At 31.5% G+C, this 27,950-nt stretch overlaps 1 long non-coding RNA gene across 1 annotated transcript in view; it reads right to left on the bottom strand.

Annotated features, from left to right (window-relative positions):
• LOC129939980 (uncharacterized) overlaps window positions 1–26,155 on the bottom strand; it is a 65,596-nt gene extending 39,441 nt beyond the window's left edge. Inside the window, exon 1 of the long non-coding RNA XR_008780587.1 lies at window positions 26,103–26,155. This is a non-coding gene — a long non-coding RNA (uncharacterized LOC129939980). The remainder of the gene's footprint in view (window positions 1–26,102) is intronic.
• Window positions 26,156–27,950: the final 1,795 nt, after the last annotated feature.

The following is a 27,950-nucleotide window of genomic DNA, read 5'->3' on the forward strand; positions in this document are numbered from 1 at the left end:
TTCAGTTAGTGCAAGAACTAAAGCCTCAACATGCTGGTCAGAGGTTTTCCTTTGTAAATCAGATTATTGAGCGCTTTCCAACGTTCACCATCATCTTGTTTTCCGATTAATCCCATTTTCACATGAATGGGCATGTAAACAAGCAAATTTGTCGTTACTGGAGTGCAACCAACCCAAAACAAAAACATCAGAAACCGCTACATCATCCAATGTCACCGTATGGGCAACGATGTCGGCGCGAGCAATTGTCGGCCCTTAATTTTTTGAAGATGGAAGGGAACGCACTCTCAAAGTGAATTCAGAGCGTTATGTGGAGATGTTAGACGAGTTTTTCGTACCCCAACTGCAAAACTTTCCTGGTTACAACCAAAGAACATGGTTCCAGCAGGATTGGGGCAACTTTACACACGTCCAACAGATCTCTGCCTCGAGTTTTGAGAAATTTTTCCGAACAAATTGATCTCCAGGCGAGGTGACATAAATTAGCCTCCACGGAGTCCCGATTTAAAGCCTACGGAATTTTTTCCTGTGGGGTTATGTCACATCAAAAGTTTTTCACTAATAAACCGACTTCCCTGGCACAATTAAAAGAAAATATCCGTCATGAAATGGCAGCCATCACGGAGACTACCTGCCGAGCTGTCATAGGCAATTTTAGTGCCCGACTAAATGAATGCCGAGAGCCCAACGGTTTACATTTATACGATGTTTATTTTAAAAAATAAATTCCCAAACAGTGTACTTCAATATAAAATAAACATTTTTTCAATAAAGCTAAGACTTTTCTTTTAAAAAAAAATTTAAATGTGAACTTTCTTTTGAGACAGCTTGTATAAGATGGAATCTTGAGGCTTCCTCCCTAAGCTCAATGGAACCAGTTTGAGTCCCTTACGTGAGAGGCTGATTATACTGATATGATTTAGATCGTTTAGATCGTTAAAAAAGAATTCTCCTAGGTAATTTTTGAGCAGAAAATGTACAGAAAAGATGAAGAACCAATTTTTCCTCTTCCTCGTTCATACAGCTTCTGCAAATTTCATTAGAGAATACGCCTAGTCTCCTGGCGTGCTTTTCTATTAGACAGTGTCCAGTTATGATACCTATTATCGAGCTTATATGCGATCTGCTTAGGAGAGCGTTTTAAATCCAGTATTGGCCAGATGTTTTTTGTGACTTGACACGTGGTGATGTTGTTCCACCTGGTGCCTGCCCTCTCACAGCGTCTTGCATTAGCAGCAGTTTACAAGTAGCTATTGGTATGCCAGTACTTGCCAAACGTGGTAGGATGGGCTGTACTGTACCGTTCCTGGCGAATTCATCTGCCTTAAAGTTACCTCGAATGTCTCTATGGCCCGGCAGCCAGCAAAGGTAAATATTAAACTGTTGTGTCATCTCCATTAGAGATAATCGACAGTTATGGACTGTTATAGAGTTTGTAGAGACAGAGTCCAGACATTTGATAGCGGCCTGTCTATCTGAGAAAATACGGATATCAGATGTTGATATTACGTTTTCTTCAAGCCAAGACAAGACTTTCTTTATCGCCAAAAGTTCCGCCTATAACAAGCTACAGTGATTGGGCAGGCGGAATGAGAGACTTAATTTCAGTCGTTCAGAGTACACACCTCCACCAACCCCATCCCTTTTTTTGACCCATCTGTGTAAAAAAATCGAAATGAACCACTTACTTACAACAAATGTGACGACTTGAAAATGTTATTAATTTTGTAATATTCAGCTATTTATGCTCATGAAAATAAATAGTTTATTAATTCACATATTTCTAATCTCTATTTTCAATAAAAAGATAAAGGCGTTCTTATATCCACAATTATTTTTATTTTTATCCTGTTTTACCCCTTTTATGAACTTCCGAAACCTCTCTCATAAACATTATCAAAAATGGAAAGAAATATAAATGTTTCAAAAATAATAAATATAAATTTTTTTTAAATAAAATTTAAAGGAAATCTACTTGTTGCGAGATGTTTAATTCCACCAAGCATAAAATCGATACAATATTTAATTATTTAAATGCATAGGTAACTAAGTAAATTTAATTATACTTTAAAATAAATAAATATTTTGAAATAATTGACTTAGTTTATTTCGCTCAAAACATTAATTTAGTGCAAAAATACTTCATAAATGTTGATCGAGAGGAACGGATTTTATTATACTAATAAACAGATCAGTTTCACGAAATAATTACAATTCTTTTATGAAGTTGTTTCCTTGATGATGAAGTTTTTGTTTTTATTAAAAAAGGCAACGGCCTAGTCACTGATAAAGCTTAGGTTCCCATGAGCGTGGTTATGGACCGTCGTGGATGGGGGACCGTCTCGAAACCTACCGCGTGCTGTTGTCATGTGTTCTTTCTTTCTGTTGTTGTTCTTCTTCTGTCTTTCTGTCTTGTATTAATGTCTTGTGTTGTTATCACCTTACATAGTCTAGTTGCTCAAGGTGCTGTGTTCATTACTCTGTACATTTATGTGATGAGTAGTGTGAAATGTAATGTAATTTTTTATTAAAATGCTTATTAGAAGTACATATTTAAGGTTTATGCACAACACCCCATTTTAGAAAAACAAATTAAGGTGACTTTTAATTTTCATAAAATTATAAAACCAGCAATGTCGAACTTGCGCACCTATCTAGGCAAATTAAATTTTCATTTTTAAGAAATACAAATTAAACTTCGTACCTAACCTACCTCTATACAAAAATTAATTGTGGTTGAGAAGTTATAACACACAAACAAAACGTAACTATTTAATTATAATGTTAAAATTATTATTTTCCCACTTACATAAAATACATTTTTTAATTTCAATAAGATTTAATAACCTTTTGAAACGAACATATGCATAAATAATTTTTAAGTACAATGACAGATGAATATAAAAGATACAGATCGGACAAATTTGTTAAGTAACGTGCTTTATATAATAAAGATACTATTAAAAAGTTGACTACCTATATATGTATGTCTGTGCCTTGAAATAGTGCCAATTGAAATAAAAAGAACTTTAAAAAAGAGGCTGGGTTGCGAACCACACTGATAACTTCCCATCCTATTTGTCGATTTGTCTTGCTTAAAAGTTTGTCAATATGTGCTCGTAGCTCGTATCAATTTTTACCAAATTTGCGTACTATATTTTGTAGATTTTATTTTTTATGAAAAAAACGGACTATTGGATTTTGATATAAAAATTACTGAATATCGAAAACAATATTTTCTGTGAAATAAAATAAGTTTGAAGCCAATATTTTTTATTTTTGAAAAGCTATTTGAGTCGAAAGGAAATTTTTACCAAGTTTTAGTATTGTTTTTTTAGAGTTTTATTTTTTGTAAAAAGAACTGTCAATTCGATTTTTTTTTCAAAATACTATCGAATGTCAAAAACATTATTTTTCGTTGCACAAAATTGTTTTGGAGATGAAATCATATTTAAGTCGCAAATTTTCAGTTTTTTTGATTTATAAAAACCGTTAAATGGATTTTTTTCAAAAAATATATTTCTTTGATATTACGTTACAATATATTATATAAAATTTAATTCAAGTCTCTAACGTTTTTGGTTCATACGATATTAAGGGTTTACCAACATTTTCACCTTTTTTTCAAACTGCTATGTTAAAAAAAACCACCCAAGCAATTTTCTTGAGAGCCCTTTCTGCATCTTTACGCCTTATTATCTGTATAACAAAATTTATTTGAAATCGATATCTCTTCTGGTTCTTGAGCTATGGACGACGAAAAAAAAGTCGCGAACGTACGTACACACGCATGCGCAGACATCTTTCCAAAAATCTTTTATTTCGGCTCTAGGGACCTTGAAACGTCGAGATGTGTCAAAATTTTCAATTTGACAAATTGGACCCATTACAATAACTTCCTGTGGGAAGTTTAAAATTGCCCTTATTTAAACTTACAAAAGTAAAATTAGTCCAATTTTGTTGGCTTTATTTTACGTCACCGCATATGTCAGGTGAGTAACAATTTTTGTGTTAAACCAATTCTTTATATTAGGAACTAAATAACAAAAAATTACACTATATTAATTTTAAAATAGTTAAGGGAAATTCTTTTTAAAATTTAAAAATGTGTTTAAAAAATAAAATTAATTGTGGCGCAAAAGTCCGTTTGAGAACTAGGGCCTATAGTTACTGACAACTCTCAACCATTCCTGTGTGCGAGAATAAATATGGAGACACCAATTAGAATAATTATAATGATGAAAGCTAATGTTGTACTTTTGGGCCATGAGGGTAAATGTCCAAGAGTTGAACCCAAAGCAAGGTGATAATTAATACACTGAAGTTATAAAGTCTTAGAAAAATATATTTTAGAGGAATACAACTTTAACTCAGAAAAACTGTTTTAACTGTCGGCTATTTTGTCAGCTGCAAAGTAAATTATCATTACTTTGGTTTTGCATTACAATATGAACAGAGTGAAGGCTGAACAATAAACGATAAACCAATCTTCCGTATTTGGAGTGATGGAAATCTACAAATGTGTGTTCAGACAAACCATAAAAACCGACTGTCATGCTGCTATTCTACGTCCCATACATGGCCACAAGTTTTGGAAAGAATTTTCGAAAATTAAACTTTTAGATAAGACTACGTTGAGTCAGCCGCCGTGGTCATAACCCCGAAGTCATATGTAAATTGTAATGCCAGAAGATTATCTTACACATACATTGACATGAAGTCAATTTTTTAATTTCATTTTAAATGTATTTAATTCTAAATCCATAATATTTAAGTGGGTAAAATCATACCAAAAAATCAAGCATTTCGTGAAATATTTGTTGAAAACCCGATAAGATAATATAAGCGTTTGTTCATGTGTTTAGCTTTAACTCCATTTTCCTCAAAATCCCCATATATGATTTAGCAAAATATTACAGAACTTTGTCTTATTAATCTTTTAGGTTCTATACTTCCATGAACGCTCCAGGCCCAAGCCTCGTAAAATATTGCCAATCTCCTCTGCCATACATTTCTGAACTTTCTAATGACGTACAATTTTTACCCGAGACCAACTAAATGACTTTTTTTTGGCATAAAACAGTGTCTCTTTAAATGATTTCCTTTATTTTAAAGTTTTAAAAAATGTTGTATTTTAAAAAGTTTAGCTTCTTTAGAACGAACGTTATAGACAACTAAAAAGTTTTAAAAAGTTTAGCTTCTTTAGAACGAACGTTATAGAAAACAAAAAAGTTGGTTCGTTATCAAGAAGTTAAAACAGATTATTCATTTTCGCTTTCAAAAATATAGGGCTTGAATTCGAAATCTGTCAAACTAAGTCGTTCAACAACCATTTTTTTCAGTTGAAAATCTGACATTTACTACAATGCATCGGTTAACTATAGCACAACGCATACAAATTTTCAAAACCTACTACAAAAATGTTGATTCTGCTTTAAAAGGAGATTATGGTTTAAATAATCGTTTAACTACGCATGACTGGATTGGTTACATATATTCTAAGGCCTGTACATCATCGTTTCACTCGTACCATGAAAATGTCACTGCCGTAAGTGAAAGTGTTTCCAAAGACCCGAATTTATCGATTCTTCGCCGTTTTTAGAAATAAGAACTGTCTTACGGCGCAGTATGGCGTATTTTGCATTTGGATATTCATCCGTATAAAGTGCAGTTAACACAAAAACTGAAGTCAGCTGAAATTTCACAACCTCGTAAATACGTCGAATATGTGTTTGAACAACAAGCGGTGGACGGCGATATTTTGAACAAAATTTTATTCAGTGACGGAGCACATTTCTCACCCGGTAGTCGGTAGTTATGGTAATAAACCAAATTTTCGAATTTGATGTGCTGAAAATCCTCAAGTAATATTGAAGAGAGGCCATTCCATTAACAAAAAGTCACTGTTTCATGCGTTTTTTGGTCCGGAGGTGTGATTGGACCTTACTTATTTGAAAACGACAATGGGAAGACTGTCACCAGCAATTCGGAGCGTTATGGTCATGGTCATATGATAACCGATTTTCTTACCTGCTTTTGAAGAATACGACTTGGAGAATCTGTGGTTTCAACAAGACGGTGCCACATTCCACACAACTCGAGCGAATATGGCTTTATTGCAAAAGACATTTTCTGGTCGCGTAGCATGTCGTCGTGGCAATGTCAACTGGCCACCAAGATCATGCGATTTCACACCTCTGTACATTTTTTTGGTAGGGCTACGCGAAAGACCGTGTTTATGATGATACCTAAACTTTTAACTCTTGAGCACTTGAAAACCAACATTCGTTAAGTTATCGCTGAGATACCGCCCAATTTGCGTCAAAAAGTAGTCGAAAATTTACACACAAGAATCGGTGCTTTCAACAATTCGCATGATAGTAATTTAAATGATGTAGTGTTTCACAAATAATGTCAATGTTCAAACTTTAAAATAAAAAAAGAAATATAATGAAACAAAATATATTTAATATATTTTATTTACATTTAGGTACCTACTTTTGAAACCGCAAAATGGATTACCCTGTATAAAAAATGTAATAGGATAATCACCACTTGGTGTCACTCTGTTAAGGTTGCTGTGGTTCTCGAAAATTAATAAAACTATCGTTGACAATGGAACTAAGTTTTCATTGTATAAACAAATTCAAATTTCATATTTGAAAATTGTCATTTCTTTATAAAGAAACAACTTTGCTTTCGAGGCAAAAATTAGTTCCTTATAAAGAGAATTTTGATATGCAGAACATAATTCGAACGGGATATTTCAACAAAATTAAACTCGCCATAGAGGTAATTACATTAAGGAAGTACGTGATATTTTTTAAAGGTTAATTTTTGTCCAAAAAATGTTTTTAAATCAAAACAGAATAGATTTTTCTCTAAGAAAAGAGAAATTTAAGTGCTTTAGATCCTCATACTACGGATTTTGTGTTTCAAAATATAGAATTCTTATAAAGTTATTAAATAAGTTAAATTAAAAACACATTGCCATTAGATATCATTTTATTTGTTTGTTTTCAAAGTGTATATACGAATAATATTTCGAAAAAATCTGAAATTCCAAACAAAAATAATTTATTCTTGGAACGAACATAATAGTGAATGGTGTCATCTTTTGACAATAATGTTAATTTTCCATAACCAAAAAAAAAACTATAGATATCGTTCTTCACGCACATAATACCTCCACTACAAAAAAAAAAACAAAAATCTTTCAATGGCAAACAAACTTGTTTATGAAACTCAGGGTCAAACAACTTTTCATAAACTTTCTTCTCACCGCATTCAATCGATAAACTCAGAAAAAAAAACTATCTAAAAAATAAATAAATAAAACAGGGAGTGCTTGCAACGCAACATCACAGTCAAAGTCACAGCCTATCCTCCAAAAAAACGCACACTCCCCTTGGGTATTTTTTAGAAGTATTCCTATAGACCTAGATGTAAGTATTTTTAGAAAATGAAAAGAATAAGAAAATACCAAAAATGGTGGCAGGTCGTAAAAAAGATTTATTGACCTGGAATAATTCAAACAAAAATAGTTCTTTTTTCTTTTAATGTTGTTGTTGTTTTCGTTATGCGTCTAAAGATTCAACTGAATATTATATATAGACAAACAGACACAAAGCCAAGTCGAATGTTCTTTATCAGCTAAATCGGATTTAATCAGAAAATAAACTGAAAATAGGTTTAGGAGACGAACAAAAAAGATATATATTGCTATAGATATATATTACACTATTATCTTTATGCATATAAAAAGATTTTGGAATATCAAAAATAAATCCCATCATCAGAGTGAACCACGTGTTTTTTTTTATCTAAATGAAGAAATTCATCCATCTTATAACGATTATAATTTTTCCTCGCACTCTATCTCGCTGCTATGGTACACGTTATTTGTCGTTTTGAAAAAATCTTGAAAAATAGAAAACTTGAATTCGAATTATATTCAAGAAAGGAAATCCACTGAAATTTATTGAGGTGTGAGGATTTTTATCACACTCAACGAACTGACAAATATGAAACAGGTGATGAATATAATTTATGTGGGGGCAAGTATGGAAAGTCCAAAAAAGTATTTTTGAATATTTATAATTGTGAAAAATATGAAAATGATACATTTTAATAGGTTTAAATACACAATACACAGTCAAAGTTCTGTTATCCAATTGAATCAAAATCAGTTTTTTTTTTAATAATCCAACTAATGAAAGTTCTTTTTTATAAACTTAGCGACATACTAAAAAGTTTACCTATTGCTCAAAAAATTAGCAAATAAGTTGTCAAAAGTGAAGTATTTTTTTATTATAAAGTTTTAACTTTGACATTATGTTTAAAATACTACATCATTTAAATGACCACCACGCAAGTATTGATACTTTTGAAATAATTTTCGACCACTTTTTGACACATATTGGGTGGTATCGTAGCCCCACAAAAAAAAAGTCCAGCGGTGTCAAATTGCATGATCTTGGTAGCCAGTTGATATCACCACGTCGAGAAATTACGCCGCCATCAAATTATGCTCGAATTGTGTGGCATGTGGCACCGTCTTGTTAAAACCACATATTCTCCAAGTCGTATAGCAGGCAAGAACTATTCGGTCATCCTTCAACCATAACGATCCGAATTGACAGTGACAGTCGTTGCATCGTTGTTTTCGAAGAAGTAAGGACCAATTGCAACTCCGGACCAAATAGCGCACCAATTAGCCTCTCTTCAATTATTAAAGGATTCTCAGAACCCCAAAAGTATGACAATTTTGTTGATCAACATATACCCACCGACTACCGACTGATAAATGTGCTTCGCCGCTGAAGAAAAATTTGTTCGAAGAATTGTCTTTCACCGCCTGTTGTTGAAGCACCCATTGGACGTATCAACGACGTTATGAATGGCTTTAGTTGTTGTGCGACTGTGGCATGATCACCATTTTTGTAGTTGTGCGTTGTGCGATAGTTAAGTGATCCATTTTCATAAATGTCAGATGCAGATATCGACTTAAAATAAGTTTTTTTTTAATTCGAGATGTGCCATAAGGTTACAAAAAATAAATTCAAGCTTTATTTTTGTTATAAAAATTAAATAAGACTGACAAATTTAATTATTTTAAAATGTCTTACGAAAAATGATGCAGATACAGAAATTATTTTTTAGTGTACACATTAAAACTTTATGCTGCGTTTGAGATAACTATATTTTACATTTACATTATTTTTCTTCAAAAAAAATCTTAGTGAGAACAAAAATTATATTGATTGTGATTAAAAAATTATTTAATAGATACTCTTAGGAATTAAATTTTTGACCCGGTAATTTTTTTTATAATTTCAATACACAGTTTGAAATGAAGAAAACAAATTTGAGAAAACATTTATTAATAAATAGGTAACGGAGTAATAAATACCACTCAAAAGACTACTTCTAAATTATTTAACGGCAATGACGAACTGAATTCCGCTGTAAGGGATATAGAACCACTCAACCTAGGCGACGCAGATCAACAATTCCACCTACCTGACTTCGACGAAGTGAAGATAGCTATAAACTTAAGTCAAACAAAGCTGCTGGAGCTGAAGGAATTGCTACCAAACTATTTAAAGCAATGCAGTAGGCAGTGACTTGGTAGGGAGCATGCACTAACTAAGCTGTATCCATAGGGAAGAGCTCTACAGAACAATGTCTAGTTTTGGCATCCCTGTCAAACTTATCCGTCTGTGCAGAATGACGATGGAGAATGCACTCTGCTCTATTAAGGTCGGAAAAGAACTCACCGATGGATTTGAAGCCAAAAAAGGTTTTAGACAAGGCGTGTGACTTCTTCAATATCGTTCTGGAAATAATAGTGCAAAACTCAACCGTCAACACAACCGTCAGACACAATCTTCCAAAGGTCAATCCAACTACTCGGATACGCAGAGATAAAGCGTTATTTCAGTGGAGCGTTTATGAGCATTGCGACTGAAGCGAAGAAGATGGGTTTAGTGGTCAATAAGGGCAAGACCAAGTATATGCTGTCATCAAAAAAGGACACTGAACAACGACGTCTTGGACAAAACGTCACCATGAACAGCTATAACTTTGAGGTAGTTAAGGACTTTGTCTACCTAGTCACGGCTTTTAACACAGACAACGACACCAGCGCTGAAATCAAACGAAGAATAATTCTTGCAAATCGCTGCTTCCTTGGACTTAGAAGGCAATTGAGAAGTAAAGTACTCTCTCGAGCATCTAAAATCACCATCTATAGGACACTCATCATCCCGGTTATTTATGGCGATGAAACCTGGAACCTGTCAAAGAAAGATGAGAGCTTCTTAGGATGCTTCTAGAGACAAATTCTTCTGATGATTTTTGGTTCCGTATGCATAGATGGAGATTGGGGAAGAAGATATAACTACGAACTGTACGGGCTGTACAGCGACACTGACCTAGTTAACAGAATGAAAGTTCAACGGCTTAGATGGATTGGTTATGTAGAGCGAATGGACATCAACGCTCCAGCCCGGAATTTCTTCAAATCCAATCCCGAGGAACGGCGCAGTAGAGGAAGACCGCGACTTAGGTGGCACACTCAGGTGGGTGAAGACATCAACCAACTTGGCGTGCGAAACTGGAGACAGCTAGCTAGAGACCAAGCTGGCTGGAGACGCATGTTGGTTGAGGCCCGGGTCCGCTCCGGACTGTAGCGAAACTTTAAGTTAGTAAGTAAGTAAGTCAATATGAAAACTGGAGTAGTCAATAGTAGCCAATTGGCAACTTCGGTGATCAATATGACAATTTTTTCTAAAAATTGAAATCTAGTTTGATCTCGATAGTCAATTTTGGTAGTCAATATGACAAACGAAATTGTCGAATCGAACCGAAAAATTAACAATGGAAATTGTTCTATCGACTATCCAGTAGGGAATTTTTAAAACTTGACCAAACTTCAAGTTGACTATCGACGATTGTTAATATGACAACTTTGAGAATTTAATCCACCTCCAGTTATTACTTGGGAAGTATTGTATTTGTAATAATTTTCCAATTTTTAATCAAAGTCGACAAAAATTATTTCGGCGGTAAGTCCTAACCCCTGAGGCCTAAGATTGGTTACATTAAATTCAAGCTATTAAGGATTTAAGTAAGTTTAGGTAAAGTTTTCGTGCATTCGTACCTGTCTGTCGAAATTTCAAAAAATTTGACAAAGTATTATGCAATAACAACATTTTGTAAAAGATCAAAAAAAGTTTAAAGTCATTATTAAACATCATTATCAAGATGTTTGAGTCGAAAATTGTTTTTATCAGTTTTTAGTTTTTAGTTGTTTTTTTTTTTTAATTTTTGGTTTTCTATGAAAAGTTGTTATTTTCATTTTTTATAAAAAATTAACTTAAAGTTAACAATAATATTTAGCATTAAATAAAAATTGATCTGTTTTTGTAAGCGAGATATTTAAGACGAAAAACGAATTATTATTTTATCATCATTTTTTGGCATGTTTGATTTTATATAAAAAGTGACGTTTCGATTTTCAGATTAAGAAAATAACCTTATTTTAACAATAATAACAATACAAGGTATTGATTTCAAATCAATTTCATTCGTCCAAATTGTATTTGTTTACATAAGAAATAAACACTTTTAAGAAATGCTTCTAAAATTGTTAAAATTAGATTTCGACTAAAAATCTCGTTAACAAAACTAGATTTTAAGATAAGACTATTTTATTATATGCAACTGTCAATTTTTTAACCCAACACGAAAACCTACAAACTTTTAAGCAATCCAAATCGACTGACGAGATGGGAAGTTATCAGTGTGAGTCGTATCCCATCCACTTTTTTTTTTTTTTATATTTGAGTTGAAAATGAGTTTTTACTGTGTTGTATTTCTTGTAGAACTTTGTTTTATAAAAATACTGTCTATTAAATTATAAATAATTACCAACAAAATAATTAAAGTTTTCTTAATTAGGAGTTTTGAAAAATCTGGCTGTATACACTTCTGTTTTCAGTTTGAATGGTTCCTCTACACCTGACTCTCTTTTCTCTTAGTTTATTTTTTAATAATTTGCATCTTAATATCAAATGTAATTAAATAAAAACACAATATGTTATTCAAAAATGTATGCTTGAAAAACTGCCAAGGAAATCAGTTTTTTTCCTCAATAAATTAAGATATATACAAAAACTATGACATTATTTATTTAGCGTCATCAAATTAAACAAATACCACCTACATAGCATACAGCTTAAGGTTCTTGCCAACTCTTAAATCTCTTCCTATTGTTTTATTATATTATATTAACAAAAAAAATAATATAATCTTTTAGAAAATTTATAATGTTAAATAGTGAATCAAATTATTTTTCTTTCTAATCCTAATTTATTTTCTAACTTATTGGATTTAATTTAATGAATTAAAGTCACAAACACACTCGAATCACAACCACCATCCAAATCTTTTCTTCTGTTTTATAATGTTTTTCTATACAACAGATTTACAAATATTTATATTGAAGAATATAATATGTTCCAAATTTTGTTTGGCATACAACAAAATATAGGACAAAAATCTATAAATAAAAACCAAAACTTTTTTTTATACCTATTTATTTGTATTTGACTTTTGTGCCTTCGATTGCTATTTTTTTGTTTTTGTTGTTATTGCTGGCAAAACAAGAAAGAGGAAAACACAAAAATTATGTTTGCCTTTATTTATTCTTGTTTATTTTGCTTTTTTTGTTGTTGTTTTGTTTTGTTTTATTTTTCTCCTAAAATGTGCCATTTCAATTCGTATATCTACACAAAAGAGGATATATAAATAATTTTGGCCCAAAACAAATGGCACTTGATGTGTCCCCACCATCTTCCCCATTGAGAACATAAAGGCATACATATAAGTATATGTATGTAGGTGGGTAGGTTTATCAGAAATGGGTAAGGCAGGAAAACAAAAAGAATATCCTTGCCCTGGGCATAGAAAACAAACATAGTCTAATAAATTATCGCCTACGCCATTTATAGGTCCGGACAAGAACACGACTTCAAAAAATCTAAACATACACTCTGTGTCACTTGATAAAAGCTTATTGTCATTTCAGTTTTATTTGAAATTCCCTCTAAGAAAACTAAGAAAAAATGATTCTGAATATTCAACGGAATAATTTTTAAGAATCAGATCTTAGAAAACAAATTTCCCTTGAGTATGCATACATTACATTCAAGTTTGATGAATAGAGTTTTACTTTTGTCTGTGGAACACCCTGCTCCGTTGTTGATTATTGTTTTATGTCTGTAGTTTAGGTTTAACGTTTTTGAGGAGTTCAGGTTGTAATTAAACACATCCTCTGACCACATGATGTTAGAGGTATCCTTTAAAATGAAAAATTATCGTGCGGAAACCACTGATTCCTCTTTCTCCGAAGCTTGAAACACAGATAACTTTTTACGGTTTACACAATCTTTAGACATCTTGCATATTCTAACGATTGTTACCAAATGTACTCCAAAAATCATCGGAAGGGAAAGTTTTGCAAAATAGTTACACGATGGGTTGACAATGAATCAAGAAGGAAATTACCCGGAGAAAATAGTCATAACAACATTTGAATTCTGTAAAAGGTTTGGGCAAAGTATACCAAGTCGTTTTCTTTTGGACGGATTCTGCAATATCGCACTGGATATCCACGCATTAATCGAAGCTGAACACATCTGTATTAAATAGAGTTGCTGAAATACTGGAAAATACGAAACAAGTCGTCTGGAAACATGTACCTACCCACACTTGAAAATTCTGCAGACATTATATCTAGAGGATGCCACAAAGAGTTGAAAGCTTGGATATGGTTTAGAGGTCCAGGGTTCTTGCTAGAAAATGAAGAAAGTTGGCCTTTTACAGAGGAAATTCTTCTTCATCCAGAAGAGCTTTCGTTGGAGAAAAAAAACTGTTTTACATTGTCAACGAACCGAAAACAACCATTTTCTTAAAACTATAGAAATATTTAGTTCATATACAAAAATCAGATTCATGAATTGACGTGTATGGAGAATCCCATTTCCAGCTAAAAACTGAACTGGTGACGTATTAGAATTTGCTCTTCACGTTATATTGAACGTGATCCAAACAAAGTACTTTACAAAGGATATCAAAGATATAAAGTCAAACACGCCATTCAAGTGATTTATACAATCATTAAGTCCGCTCATTGACGATAGGCAAGGACTTTCTTTGTTGAAGGTGGGTGGACGATTGAAGCACGCAGACATGCCAGAAAGAAGTAAGCACTCAAAGGATTGCGCATTTAGCAAAACACTCGTTGAACACCTTTACTACTCAAACTTTCATGCTGGTCCAAAAGCTCTTGTCACTATAGCTGGCAAAGGTTTTGGATGGTCAATATTTGGGACGCATTGTACAAGGTATAGGCCTAAGTTGTTTGAGCAGGTTATAGGAGATTTTCCTGCAGAAAAGATAGCGCCATCACGTCCATTTTTATGCTGTGGGGTGGACTTCTGTGGTCCAATTTACACTTAGTATAAGATACGAGGCGAGGTACCGTAAAAAACCTATGTTTCTGTTTTTGTTTGTTTTTCGTCGAAAGCAGTGCATCTCGAAGCTGTTTCAGATCTGTCCACCGATTGATTTATCGGAGCATTGAAAAAGATGAAAGGACGTAGAAGTCTTCCAAAAGACATCCATTTTGACAACGCCACAAACTACTTAGGGAACACTACGGAATATGTTGTTTAAAAATTCCAATCAAGAAAATATTGTAAATTTTTGTTCTAATGCCAATATAAACTTTTATCTTATACCCCCCAGGGCACCCCACTTTTGTGGAATTTGGGAATCGGCCGTAAAAGTAGCAAAGGGCCACCTATACCGCAGCCTAGAAAGTGCAAAGTTATCCTTTGAAGAACTGTCGACAGCGCTGGTGGAGATTGAGGCCATAATGAACTCCAGGGCTATCGTTCCCATGTCTACTGATCCCAACGACTTCGAAGCCCTAACACCAGCACATCATCTCATTGGAGTCCAAGAACTCCAAGGTCGTGGAAAGCATCATAAGGTATCCAGGAATAGTATCATTTTCACTATTGATTGATAATTGTCATAAAATTGTAACGAACTAAATAGTTTCCTAATTATTTGAATTTAAATCTGACGCGCAAATTATACCATCCACCTTTTTTTTCCAATATTTAATTCGCCTTAGTTGTATGCAAATAAATGTCATAAAAAGATCAACATTTGAATAAACGAGCCTTTCTTTTGTATACTTTAACTTGGATATCATCTTTTGGTTTGATTTCACTCGCTGAGTTTTTTTATCCTACTATATTCGCGATATTAAAACTTAGCAAATTTCGCAAACAAGGTAAAGGTGGTTACTTTTCAGAAATAGAATCTTCGCAAACTCTGGTTTTGATCAGAGCATCAACCAGGATTTCTCTAAGTCCTTATCAATTAAATTAGAGATCCCGGGTTGACGTTAAAACAATTCATGACCGTATAATCAGAGAAAAATTGAAATAATCAACAAAGCTAAACACTCAATAATCAATTCTTCAAATAAAGCAACTAAAAACCCTTTTTTTGAATTTGTTTAACACAACACAAATATCTCCATTTTTCCAATAAGGAACACCATTATTAATTGACGAATACCTGGAATCTCCGATTTCCCAGAAATAGAAATGTTGAAAGTCTTACACCAGAATTTCTAAGTCTTTTAACTTGGGATTATAATAGAATTGTTGTAACTGGTTATTTTCCTAAAAGTTTTCGAAATCCCATTCATTTTTTTGATTATTAAAAGAAAAGTTTTTAATACACAAATTATGCAGGCATTTTATTTATAAACCCCGAAAAAGCTTATTGGCTAATGATTGTTTTTCAACATCAATAAGTATATGGAACTTAAGAAAATATTAAATCTACCAACTTCAAGCGGGTTTCAGGGAAAGCGTCTGAAGAATTGATAAACATTTTTCGATTTGGAATATTTTTTATATTTATAAAAATGGAAGGAATAATTCTTTTTTGTAGAATTTAGGTAAGCATTTGATATCATATTCTTCGCGAATCACTTTTTACCAAATTCTATAAATTTGAAATCAGAAAAAATGTTTAAATCAATGATCTTATAAAATGTAACACGAGTATGGAAAGAAAAAACCCTTTCGTATGAGTTTTATACGTAAATAAGCGTGAAAAAAGGGTGCGCTTGAAGTACTTTTCTCTTGAACTGACGTAACTGATTAGTTTACAGGCGGTTTTGCTATGGGAGGTAAGAATATCCCAAAAATTATTTATGCATACCTTAAAACTTAAGCCTGGAAAATCATCTACAAATACAAACTATCTGAATCTTAATATTATATTAAGAATGTCTGTTTCCTGCACAAAGCAAAATATAAAGACTTTCGAAAAACTGCAATTTCATTTTATATTCGCTTTTGACTTCTGTCCAAAAGAGACTCGAGGATGTTATTGGAACACTTGTCCAGATTTGGGAATTGTACTCGAGTTTTGGACGAATACAGGCTTTGTAAACTATAGCCATATAAGAAAGGTAACAATAATTCTTGCATCGACTAAACTTAGTAGTATTTTTGGCGATGTTGAATATGTGATCACTCCACAACAACTGGTTTGAAATGAACATACCTAGAACTAAAAGCTATCCGAAAGGTAATTTCTAACCCAACAAAAAAGAGACTAATCAATACTAAATCCACGCATTTTTTCGATAAAAGAGCTTGATGCCCAACTCTATCAAATATCAAGTGCAATGATCTTCCTTTCTCCAGAACAACAAAACATTGTAAAGATTTGTTCCATTATTCTTTGAAATAACCAGTGGACCTATTGCCAAGAAAGCTATACTGCTGGTCATTAAGATCCTTCCGTTTTTTAAGATATTTCTTAAACTGAAAATTAATCAGCATTTCCATGATCTTGAAAAGAAGGTAAGTAAATGCAATTGGACGCTATTTTAATTTATGGTGAAAAAGTATGAAGCTATCGTTCATTTGAAGCAAACGCAATATAAAGCCAATTATAATAAAATCACTTTGTCAAAGTTCAATATAACCAACTGCTGAAAATAGGTTTTATTTCACTTTTGTAAATTTTGTATTTTGTACATAACGACTGTTTTTAAAATGTATTCCTATTTCACTTGGCCTTATTTTACGGCATCAGTTCCTGCTTTTTTTTTAAATCATTCTCAGGCTGCCAAATTCGTCAGCAATTAAATACTTCATCTTGAAACACGAACAGCAGCCAAAAAAAGTCTCGACTTACTTAAGCTGAAATATGATTACTTGTTGAGAAAATCATGCAATTAAGTGGTAAACTGGTCACCCAAAATAACATCGATCGGATCGTAAACTTTGAGAGTATGTGATCCATTTCCAAGGAAAATGTCCAACACACAATAGTTAAAGTGCCTTTTTCATGTGAGGAATTTAATTTTGACGAAACGATAAACATTCAAGAAATTAGGATTTTCTTTACAAACACTCTTTGAATCCCATCGTTACAGAACTTGAAAGGTTGATGACAATATTTGCTTTATTAGAAAATGAATACTTATTTATATAGTATCTATAAAAATATCAAACAAATTAATTTGTATTGATTTCTAAAGGCAGTAAATCTATCTATCTATCTAACTCGGAGTGTTCCATATCCTTAGGTACTGACTGATATAAGTGTGTTCACATGTACAAACTTTTATTCGCATTCCATCAATTACAATATTGTTGTTTTTTAGCTTTCCTGGGTCCACATTTGAACATTCGTTGGTCCTTTTTTAGCAATTTATTCAATATCATCTATACTCACTCGAAGCCATATCGTATCGTATCGTATATCGGTCGTTGTCGTCGCATTGACATTTTCGATTATAAATCGAATAATAGAAATGTGAAAGCCACCATTTTAAGTGAGATATCCAATTTCTTAACAACATACACAAAAGCCTATCCAGCAACCTCGGCAAAAACAGAAAATACAAATAAAAATGCGGAACGAGGAAATATGTATTTTTCTTATACAACAGACCATACGGTGCCATTGCTGAAAATAATTTATATGAGGTAGGACAAAAGAAAAAATAAAAGGCCATAGGCTAAAGGCTATATAAGAATGGACTGAAAAAAATACAACCGCTTTTTCTGTGCCATGGTTTACTTTTCTTTATTTCTAAATTTCTTATTTGAAGAAATAGAAAATAATATAAAAATTGCCCATAAGGGTTATAAAATTCAAGAAATCGATAGGTGGGCTCTCGGGAAAACAATAAAAAGGACCTCAGTGAATATGAGCACCCACAACGTACAAAACGGTCAGGCAAAAAAAATATCCTTTTTCTTTACACAGTGTAAAAGGTGTGAAAAAATTAACCAGGCTGCTGCAGTTATAGGGATGTCTGTCCATTAAAAGGTCATATACTCTTTTGCCATAGTTAAAAGCGCAACAACGCTAACAGCCCATGCCAGACCGTTCAGTGAGCTCATATGAAGTGTTCGAGTATACTGTGCCATTGTTTCAAAGAGCATGCTTGGTATTACTATTACGTGACATGCCATAAATTATGCTGAGCCTTTTAGTTGCGCTACACAAGGAAATAACCAAAATAAAAAAAAGGACCGCGAATAAGCAACATGCAATTCCTATTATTAAAAAAACACTCTGACTTTATATATGTAGGTACAGAGTACAGACACATGCACTTACATATATGTACGAGGAGTGAGCACTTTTGGATTTTGCTCACTTAAAACAGCGCTATAAATATCCTTTCATATAGGGCACATGTGTGGTCGTATAACTTAATAACTTGTATGTTTATGTTGGAGATAATTGATTGGACAGTGGATGATACGAATTTGGGTCGTTGATGCAGTCGCGCAGTGTAATGAAATTAAACTTTTAATAAAATTAAATTAAAGACCCAGACAACACGAGTTTTTTTAATATGAATGCATGGACCACTTAAAGAAAGCATCTGTCTAATTTAAAAATGACAACAAAAGGATTATATAAAGGCTGATATAAGTTCGCAAGTTAAGTTTGGTGAACTTATAAAATTAAGTTAGGGTTGCACGTAAATTCTTTCATATTTTAAAGAATGTTAGAGCTATTTGTAAAGTTGCTTTTTCTTTCGGAAGCACTAATAGGAACATTTTTAATTATTTTAAAAACAACTCTTTTGACCCACTTCCCATTGATGTCCTTTGAAATTAATATTTTCTTACAAGAAGTAAACAAAACTTTTAAAAGTTGTATTTGAAACTTGAAATTCAATTTGGTTTTGTCACCTTATTCGGGAACTTAGGGCAATTTAGTGAGAGATTTTTGGAAAGGTTTATTTTTTTTGTAAAAACAAAAATTTTCGTTTAATTTTTTTTAAAGTAACTTTAAGTTAATTATAAAATTCCGGGTATGATGAAATTAGTTTTCAGTCAATACTTCCAAGATATTTAATTAGAAGAATGTGTTTTATATGATTTTTAGTAGAATTTTCTGAGAAATATTGGTTACAAATATGAAAAAACATTGTTCTTCTTCAGTCTCAAAAACGAACAATTTTTGCAAATCATTTAATTTTATCATCAAAATGCGTGCTCTGTATTGACCATTTGAGGCGCAAACGCGGATAACATTTGGCAGAAAAAGTCTTCAAACATTAAATTATACTGACCGTACTATCTATTTAAATTTAAATTTCTCAGATTTTTGGAAAACTATTTCTGTTTTTTTTTTTCAAATATCCAATATTTTTAAAAAATCACTTTTAAGGTAATATTTACTTCAAATAGAAAGTTATTGTAATCGGTCCGATTTCTTGAATTGAAAATTTTTAAACTTCTTGACGTTTTAAGGTTACTAGAGTCGAAATAAAAGATTTTTAGAGAGATGTCCGTACATTCGCGACGTTTTTTTCGTCGCACACAGCTCAAGAACCAGCACAAATATCGACTTCAAATAAATTTTGTTATACAGACAATAAGAAAGATGCAGAAAGGGCTATCAAAAAATTGCGTGGGAAGTTTTTTACCAAAGCAATTTAAAAAAAATTTTAAATTTTGGTCAACATAAAATATCTCTCGAACCAATTATTATAGAGACTTGAATTCAATTTTAAATTATGTTTTGTAACCTGATACCAAACTAGCATGTTTTTGGAAAAAAATCCAACAAACGTTTTTTTATAAATCAAAAAAACTGAAAAAAATATTTTTCACCTCAAACATTTTACGAACAAAAAACGATTGTATCTCCAAAATAATTTAAGGTAAGATTTTGAAAAAAGTTTGATTGCCATTTTTCTTATAAAAAATAAAAACCTAAAAAAAAGCATTACCAAAAGTTGGTAAAAATTGATTCAAATATCTTTTCAAAAATTTGAGACTATGGCTTCAAACTAATTTTATCTCACAGAAAATATTGTTTTAGACATTCAGTATTTTTTTTTTCCAATCCAACAGTCCTTTTTTTCGCAAATACGCAAATTGATGTTCGGTTATCGATATCTCGTGAATAATAGAAGATATTGACTTCAAACAATTTCTCATTCAACCAATTTTTATATATAAGGGGTCACACCACCTCCCTATTGAGATTATTTTTTTAATTTTCGAAGAAATTACCTTCAATTCAGACACTTATCGTATGACGTTAATGGATAAAACCCGCCCCCTTATATTTGTATTTATTTATTTGTATACATATACATACATATGCAAATAAAATTTGTATTTTATGACTTTGAACTTTGTTGCTAAAAGTACTACTTTCAACTGACCAGAACATAATACAATCGCATAAGAACAAGTTCATCAACTATTAAACAATGGGCTTATACAGTTAAGTTGTATAAGTAAAGATTTCATCTAAAAGATTTTCTAGTAGTTTGAAGATATTCATCCAAAAAGACGGTTTTTCGCTAAAAACAACTTAAATCTTTGTTTTCACACAATTTAAAATCTTGAAAATCTTTAGTAATAATTTAAATTATTTCCAGAAGATCTTTTCTGAGTGAAAAAACAATATTCAGGTTCTTAAGAAGAAACCTTGATTAAGAGATCAGCAATTTTATATTAAATTGCCTTTAAAATTATTTTTTTATTAAAAATTTTAAAAATCTTATAAGGTTTGTTTTTTTAAGTTGCAAAAGTGACAAAAAATTTCATATTTTTCTTTCTTTTTGCAGCAATTTTTTTTTAAATTACGTTTTAACACAGTTCCTAACATTTCTGTATTAAATGCACCAAAAATTTTAATTTTTCTCTTAAATATGGCACATTTGGAAAACTGTTGGAATCTTGGAATGCTGCCATATATATGGAGTATCTAGTCTAAATTAAATATACGGACCATATTTTTCTGCATAATAGTGTTCTAAAATAGTATCATAACTAAAGTTGTCACTTAAACCCTTGAAATATAAAAATGTTAGGTTAAGATAAACATTATGATATATTAATTTAGTTAGTTTCCTTAACAGAACATTTTTAAGTAGTTTAAAAAACTAGTCTTTATAATAATAAATAAGTAAGTCACCATCCCCTGATTAAAAGTCAGGATCCGTCCCTGTCTGCTGGTTTCTAATAAATCAACAAGAAAAAAGTTGTCTAGAACTTACGAGCGTACGAAAGTACTGTGCACATAAACATACTGAAATCTCTTTAAAAATCAAGCAGTTGAATTGTATAGACTTTGAAACTACAACACATTTTGTATTGGTTTCTTAACTTTATATCTAATGGTGATTGTAAACAAATTGTAGAGTTATAATTTTTTTTTCAGAAATACTTTTATAAATTATTATTTAATGGTGTCAAATGGGACCAAGTTTCATGAAATAAGTAACTAGAGACAAATTAAAATAAGTTGTTTTTGACAATTTGTTGCGACATTTTTATGAATTGGTATTTTTTATATAGCGCTTAGCTGAGGAAAATTGTTGTTTTCGCATTTAAAATACCTTATTATTATTTTTTCCAAAAACGATTGTTAGAAAACTTTATGAATACACAAAAGAATTTAATTTCATTAAATAAACTGACGAATTACAGAATATTTATATTAATATTATTGGAAAATCAATAATAACGCAAATCTCCTCTAGTCTTATTTCTATTCAATGGTTTGTAATCAAATTTGATTATGAAATTAGCATAATTTTCAAGATTTTTAATGATATTACAACATTTTATAAGGAAATATAGAATTGTTGTAAGCAGGTTTGTAAGATTGTTTGTTTAAATAATTTAAATATTTTGATTACAAATCATCTTTTCATTAAGTTGCTTAATTCATATCAAAATATATCACATCCAATTAAATATTATAATTTAAGATTATGTTTTTTATAAGTAAGACCACCAAGATGACCGTTTTGCTGTTCTGTGTTATCAAAACAAAATATTAAATGAATACAAGTATATTTATCATTGTTTTTATAAATAATATTCAAAATTAATTTATTTTTCCGTTTGTTATATCAATGGCTTTTAAATTGGTGCGGGTAGATTTTGGCACCCGTGGCGGCCATTTTGTTTTGTTGATATCTGCTAAATCTTTTGTTTATTATTCAGTTGCTTATATGCCAAATCATCACGGCATATTGAACAGCACGTTAAAATGATAAAACTTTATTATCAAAATTAGTGTTCGCGCCCGTTTTACGGTAGATGTCTCACAGTCGACTCTTCAACGTTCGGTGGCCGAACGGTTCAGTTAACAATCAGCCAGCACCCCCACGTTCAAGGAACGTAAGATCGGCCGAAAACGTCGTCGCTGCGGTCCGTGAAAGTGTACAGCACAACCGAAGGCAGTCTATTCCTCGCCGTGCACAAGAACTCGGCTTTTCGCAGACTTCAACTTCAACAAGATCCAACTGACCCAAGAGTCAAATTTCATGACCATAGACAATGACTGACTGGGCTTCGAATCGTTTGGAAGAGGACCCCAATTGTGACCGAAAAATCATCTTTAGTAATGAGGCGCATTTTTGGATGCATGGACGACACCAACCAAAGCGAGGTTGAAAAACCTTATAAAATATATTTGTATTAAAAGTTTACATATACAATCAGATCTGATCACCTTATATTTATATGCGCAGTTGAAAAAAAATTAGGTATATATCTAAACTGTCGAGACAGAAGATTTAGAAGCTTTAGAGTCCTACGAAATTCACTTTCAAAATTTAGAAGAGAAATACAAGACTTAAGCGGATATTAAAGAAAAAGCAATAAGTTAAGGTTTTCAAGGCTATCGTTTTTGGAGTAGTTATTGTTGAACCCCTTGGACGTACAAAATTCCATTACAAAAAACGTTCAAATTTTTGATTGATTGGTTCAACTAAATTTTAATAGTTGGAAAGTAAAGTGAGTGAGTGAGTGATAGTATCTAATGATTTCAATAAACCACAATTTGAACTTTCGAATGCGTACCGAAAGTGATTTTCTTTGGCAAATAATATACTTTATTGGAAAGATAAATATTGTTAAGTGAAATAACGCCGGGTATTATCATTCGGTCATTCGGTAGTATTGAATTTTGTCAAAGTATAATGCCGCCGAATCTCTATGAAAATAAAGATAAATGAAAGAAAACAACAAATTCATCCTAATTTTACTTTGTTATTAGAATAAAGGCCAAATATCATATCCATTTCATGTCAATCAACCGTTTTCTTTAAGTACTAAATGTATACGTCGTATAGAATGGATACCTCCACTGATTTGCACACAATATAATATGGCTTCGGTGTACCTATGGATGCTGTAAAATAAAACCAAGCGAAATAAGGCCGAATTTCAAGAATTGGCGTTAATTTACTTTTGCTAAGTGTATTAAAGCCAATTTTCAATAATTGGCCTTGTTAGATTTAGACAAAATAAAATAAGGCCAAATTGAGTTTATTGCACTTTCAACAATGTGATTAGCTATAAACGCAAAGAAAGTTTGCATACGTTCAACCCCGCAGCTCTCCCAAATTATATATTGTGCCAAGCACAGGGGATTGCTTGCTGTCCCCTGACATATGTCACTGTAAAACTAAGTTGGTCTTATTCCTCAAAGTATTTTGGCCCTATTTCACTTTGTCAAAGTGCAATATGATCAACTGCTGAATATTGGCCTTAATTCACTTTTCTCAAATGCAATAAAGCCAATTTTTGTAGGTTGGTCTTATTTCACTTGGCCGTATTTCACGGCATCGTGTCTATGCAAAGTATCTCTTGCATCATTCATACGAACTATGAAATTCGGAGTTTTTTTATGGCACCGAGTAATAAAGCCAAGTTAAAAAATAAATCAAATGTTTTTATTACACTTGAGCAAAGTGAAGATCAAATTAGCTTTATTTAACGTTTGGCAGTTTGTTTTACACAAAGCAGAGTGATCTCTTTGATAAAATTAAGGTCAAGTTGGCCTTACAGTTTAAAATAATTTGGCTTCATTTCACTTGTAAGAGAAGAGTGTGATCAATTACTGAAAACTAACTTTGTTTTACTTTTGAAAGTACTCTGATTATGGTAGGTCTGATGAAATCTAAGACAGGGGATTAAATTGGAAAACATGAACCACATTGACCCAAAACCACTCTTTTATCACGCGCTGTTTCGGGTTTTTATAGAAGAAGACATATTTTTAAGCAGTTTTATTATGATAACCGTGTCATTTTATTGATATGTTTCCTATTACATTGATGGGGTTTCACCTTCCTTACAACCTTATTAATTATGTTTGTGGACATTTTTGTTGATATGAACTGCTAAGTTATAAAGCCCTTGTCATTTTGTCATAACAAATATAACAACCCGCGGAGCAAGCGGGTAACAGCTATAGTTACCAATAAATCTGGCTTTTAAAAGAGATGCAACATATGTTCATGTACCTTCTTAGATACTGCTTAAAAACATACAAGTACATACATTCGAACAACAAAACGAAAGTTTTTAAAGAAATTTATTCTTTACCATAACCACTCTAATTTATTAATTCAAATGCATCTTCTTTCAGCTTGGATAAGCAATTAAATGACTTATTTTCAAAATGATTTTTTAAATTATCTATTTGATCTTCCATATAAGTGAATGGAAAATTTCAATCTGTATTAATTCAATCTTATAAAGGCCATTTACCCGATATGCTTATCCATACCAAAACTCTATAAAGATCAATAAAAATTGAAATTTCTAATTAAATCATCAAAATTAAATACTTTTTCGAATAAAAACGTTCTGACTCTAATGAATAATCATTATTTCGTTGTTGTATAAAATTTATTTTTTTCTTTAATTTATTTAATCCAAACCATCACTATCTCCTGTCAAATAGATTAAGATCTAACACAACATTATTAAGCAAAAATTAGGTTATGAGATTTAAATGAAAACATCAGTTCGAACAAATTTCCATAAAATTCACACTGCAAACTAACAGCTATCATAAAAATGATTGTTTAGTTCCAAATCTTATCAAAAAGAAATCACATTAAATTTGCGATTTAAGTGCTATCATATAATGACGAAGCAAAATTTCATTAAAATCCTATTCAAATATGGTTTTGGAAATTATTTCCAATATATACAAAAGAAAAAAATCATTATTTAAATAATGCATATTCAACAAGAAACCAAATTGATTTTAATACAAAGAAACAAGTTTTTCATTAAAAATATAGAAATTTTAATTATTCCATCAAAACTCCATACCTATGATAATACAAGCGCTCACGTCTAAAACAATTTAAAATACATATATATGAACTTGATGCTTTTTGGATATAAAAATGGCATAAAAAAAAATTATGATTCTAATGTATAAGATGGATATTTTAGTTTTGAGTGCTTCTATAAATTAGCTTTTCATCAATAAAACGTTTTTATTAAACTAAAAAATATCATTCTAAAAACAAACCTGTTAAAATAATAATTATGGAAGTTGAATTAATAAAAGGTTTTCAACCTCATTGATTGCCTATGAATTGTGTATTAGACTAATAGAGCTAACAAAGTTTGTTTGACATTTTTATATTAAGGCTTTTTCAAAATTTTTCGTTTATAAAAATGTTTGCAGCTTACCTTTCGATTTATTTTGCAAGATGCGGGGTAGTTACAAGAGTTAAGATTCTGAAATAGTAAGAAAAAGAAAAAAGGCATAAATATAACATGAAATATTAGTTTTGTAAGAAAATTTAAATTTTTGATTTGCAACAAAATTACAATTTAAATATTAAAATGTTATTTTATTATAAAAATTTTCTTTTAGAGCAAACAACCCAAGATTGTGTTGAAATTGCTATATTTCTCAACAGTTATTCCTAATTTGTCCAAACTTGGACACACTAATGCATTTTGGACGAAAAATAAGTAAATTCGAACAAAATCTCCGATTATAGCAGTCGTGAAGCTCTAACATCTGGTAAGAGGAATCTCCATATCAAAAATTCCATCAATCAACTTAAGACTAGAAACAATGCCCTAAAAATGATATGTTCTCGTAGAAAAAGACCACATGTAGAAACTGTTTTCAACATAATGCAATGCAATTGTCGAAGGTATTCCCCTCTAACACGGGCTAACCATATTTCTATAGACTTCGAAGAAAAACTAAGAGACAGCAATAAACGAAAAACATTTTAAACATTTACAGAAATACTATAATTTATTCTCAATTACCAATATACGAACATCTACCTATGTGTAATTATAACTTTCGATTAATAAAATCTAAGACCTATATCAAAAATATTAACACGACATTTATGGTCTTGTTGCACTGATGTCTCCCATGTAAATAATTGTATAAATAAATGTTTATAAGTTATTTTTGATAAATAAATAATCTCCTCTGATTTGACGGTTCTTGTAACGGTATAGAATTTAATGAATCATATAATTTTCCGGTGCAAGTCCCTTCCACTGTACCTAAATATATTGAATATGATACACGTAAACTTTCCATTAGAGATTTTATTCTTAAAAATTAGAGCAACTGGAACACACCCGTTAAATATAATAACTGCCTAAAATGACAAAATCAACTGAAACTAAATTTATCGTTTAACGAAGCACCTTTTTATTTCGAGCGCTAATTTTAAACAATTAGGAGGCTTTTTGCTTCTAATTCTTCTTCTTTTTCAAATTTCTTTTCGTTAAAGAGCGATCAAGTGAATATACTTCGTTAAATTTTCAGTTCAGTTGCCTCAGAACAAACAACTAAATGTTAAATATTTCTTCAAATTAAATTAACAATCCATACCTAACAACAAAAATGGTTAAGTTCTCCACGGTACTGATTAATTTAAACTACCAATAATTTCAACTTTATTCTGTTCCTCTCATAAATAACTTTTATACAATATCTACATATTTGTATTCTTTTCCAAATACTGAAGTTGACGAAATTAGTAGAGAATTAAAAGAATATATCCTCGACCTTTACAACTCACTATATGCGAACAGTTATGTGCCCCCGAATTTTACGAAAGCTGTTATAAATGTTATTTATTAAAAGGGCGACCCAAATTTTGCCAAAAATTACAGAGGAATCTCCATTTTAAATTCCCTTTGAAATGTTCTCACCGTGATACTTTATAATAGTTTAGTTGGGTGGATCAAAAACAAACAAAAATTAAGCGCCTTCCAAGCTGGCTTTCGTAAATGTTTTTCTACTGTTGATCAAATTAATGCATTGAAAAGTATCGTAAGAAATTATCTCGAAAAAAAAACAAACAAATTTGCGTATGCTTTGTCGACTTTAAAGCAGCTTTTGACACTATTAACAGACAAGCTTTATTTAACAAACTCTCGAACATGAGTATGTCAAGGAAATTCCTACTGTTATTCTTGAATTTTCTCTCGAAATCTTCAGCTGCTGTATGCGATGGATTAAAGATATCTGAGTGGTTTGCAACTTCTTCAGGTGTT

Source organism: Eupeodes corollae, chromosome 1 (genome assembly GCF_945859685.1).
Source record: "Eupeodes corollae chromosome 1, idEupCoro1.1, whole genome shotgun sequence".
NCBI classification, from domain to species: domain Eukaryota; kingdom Metazoa; phylum Arthropoda; class Insecta; order Diptera; family Syrphidae; genus Eupeodes; species Eupeodes corollae.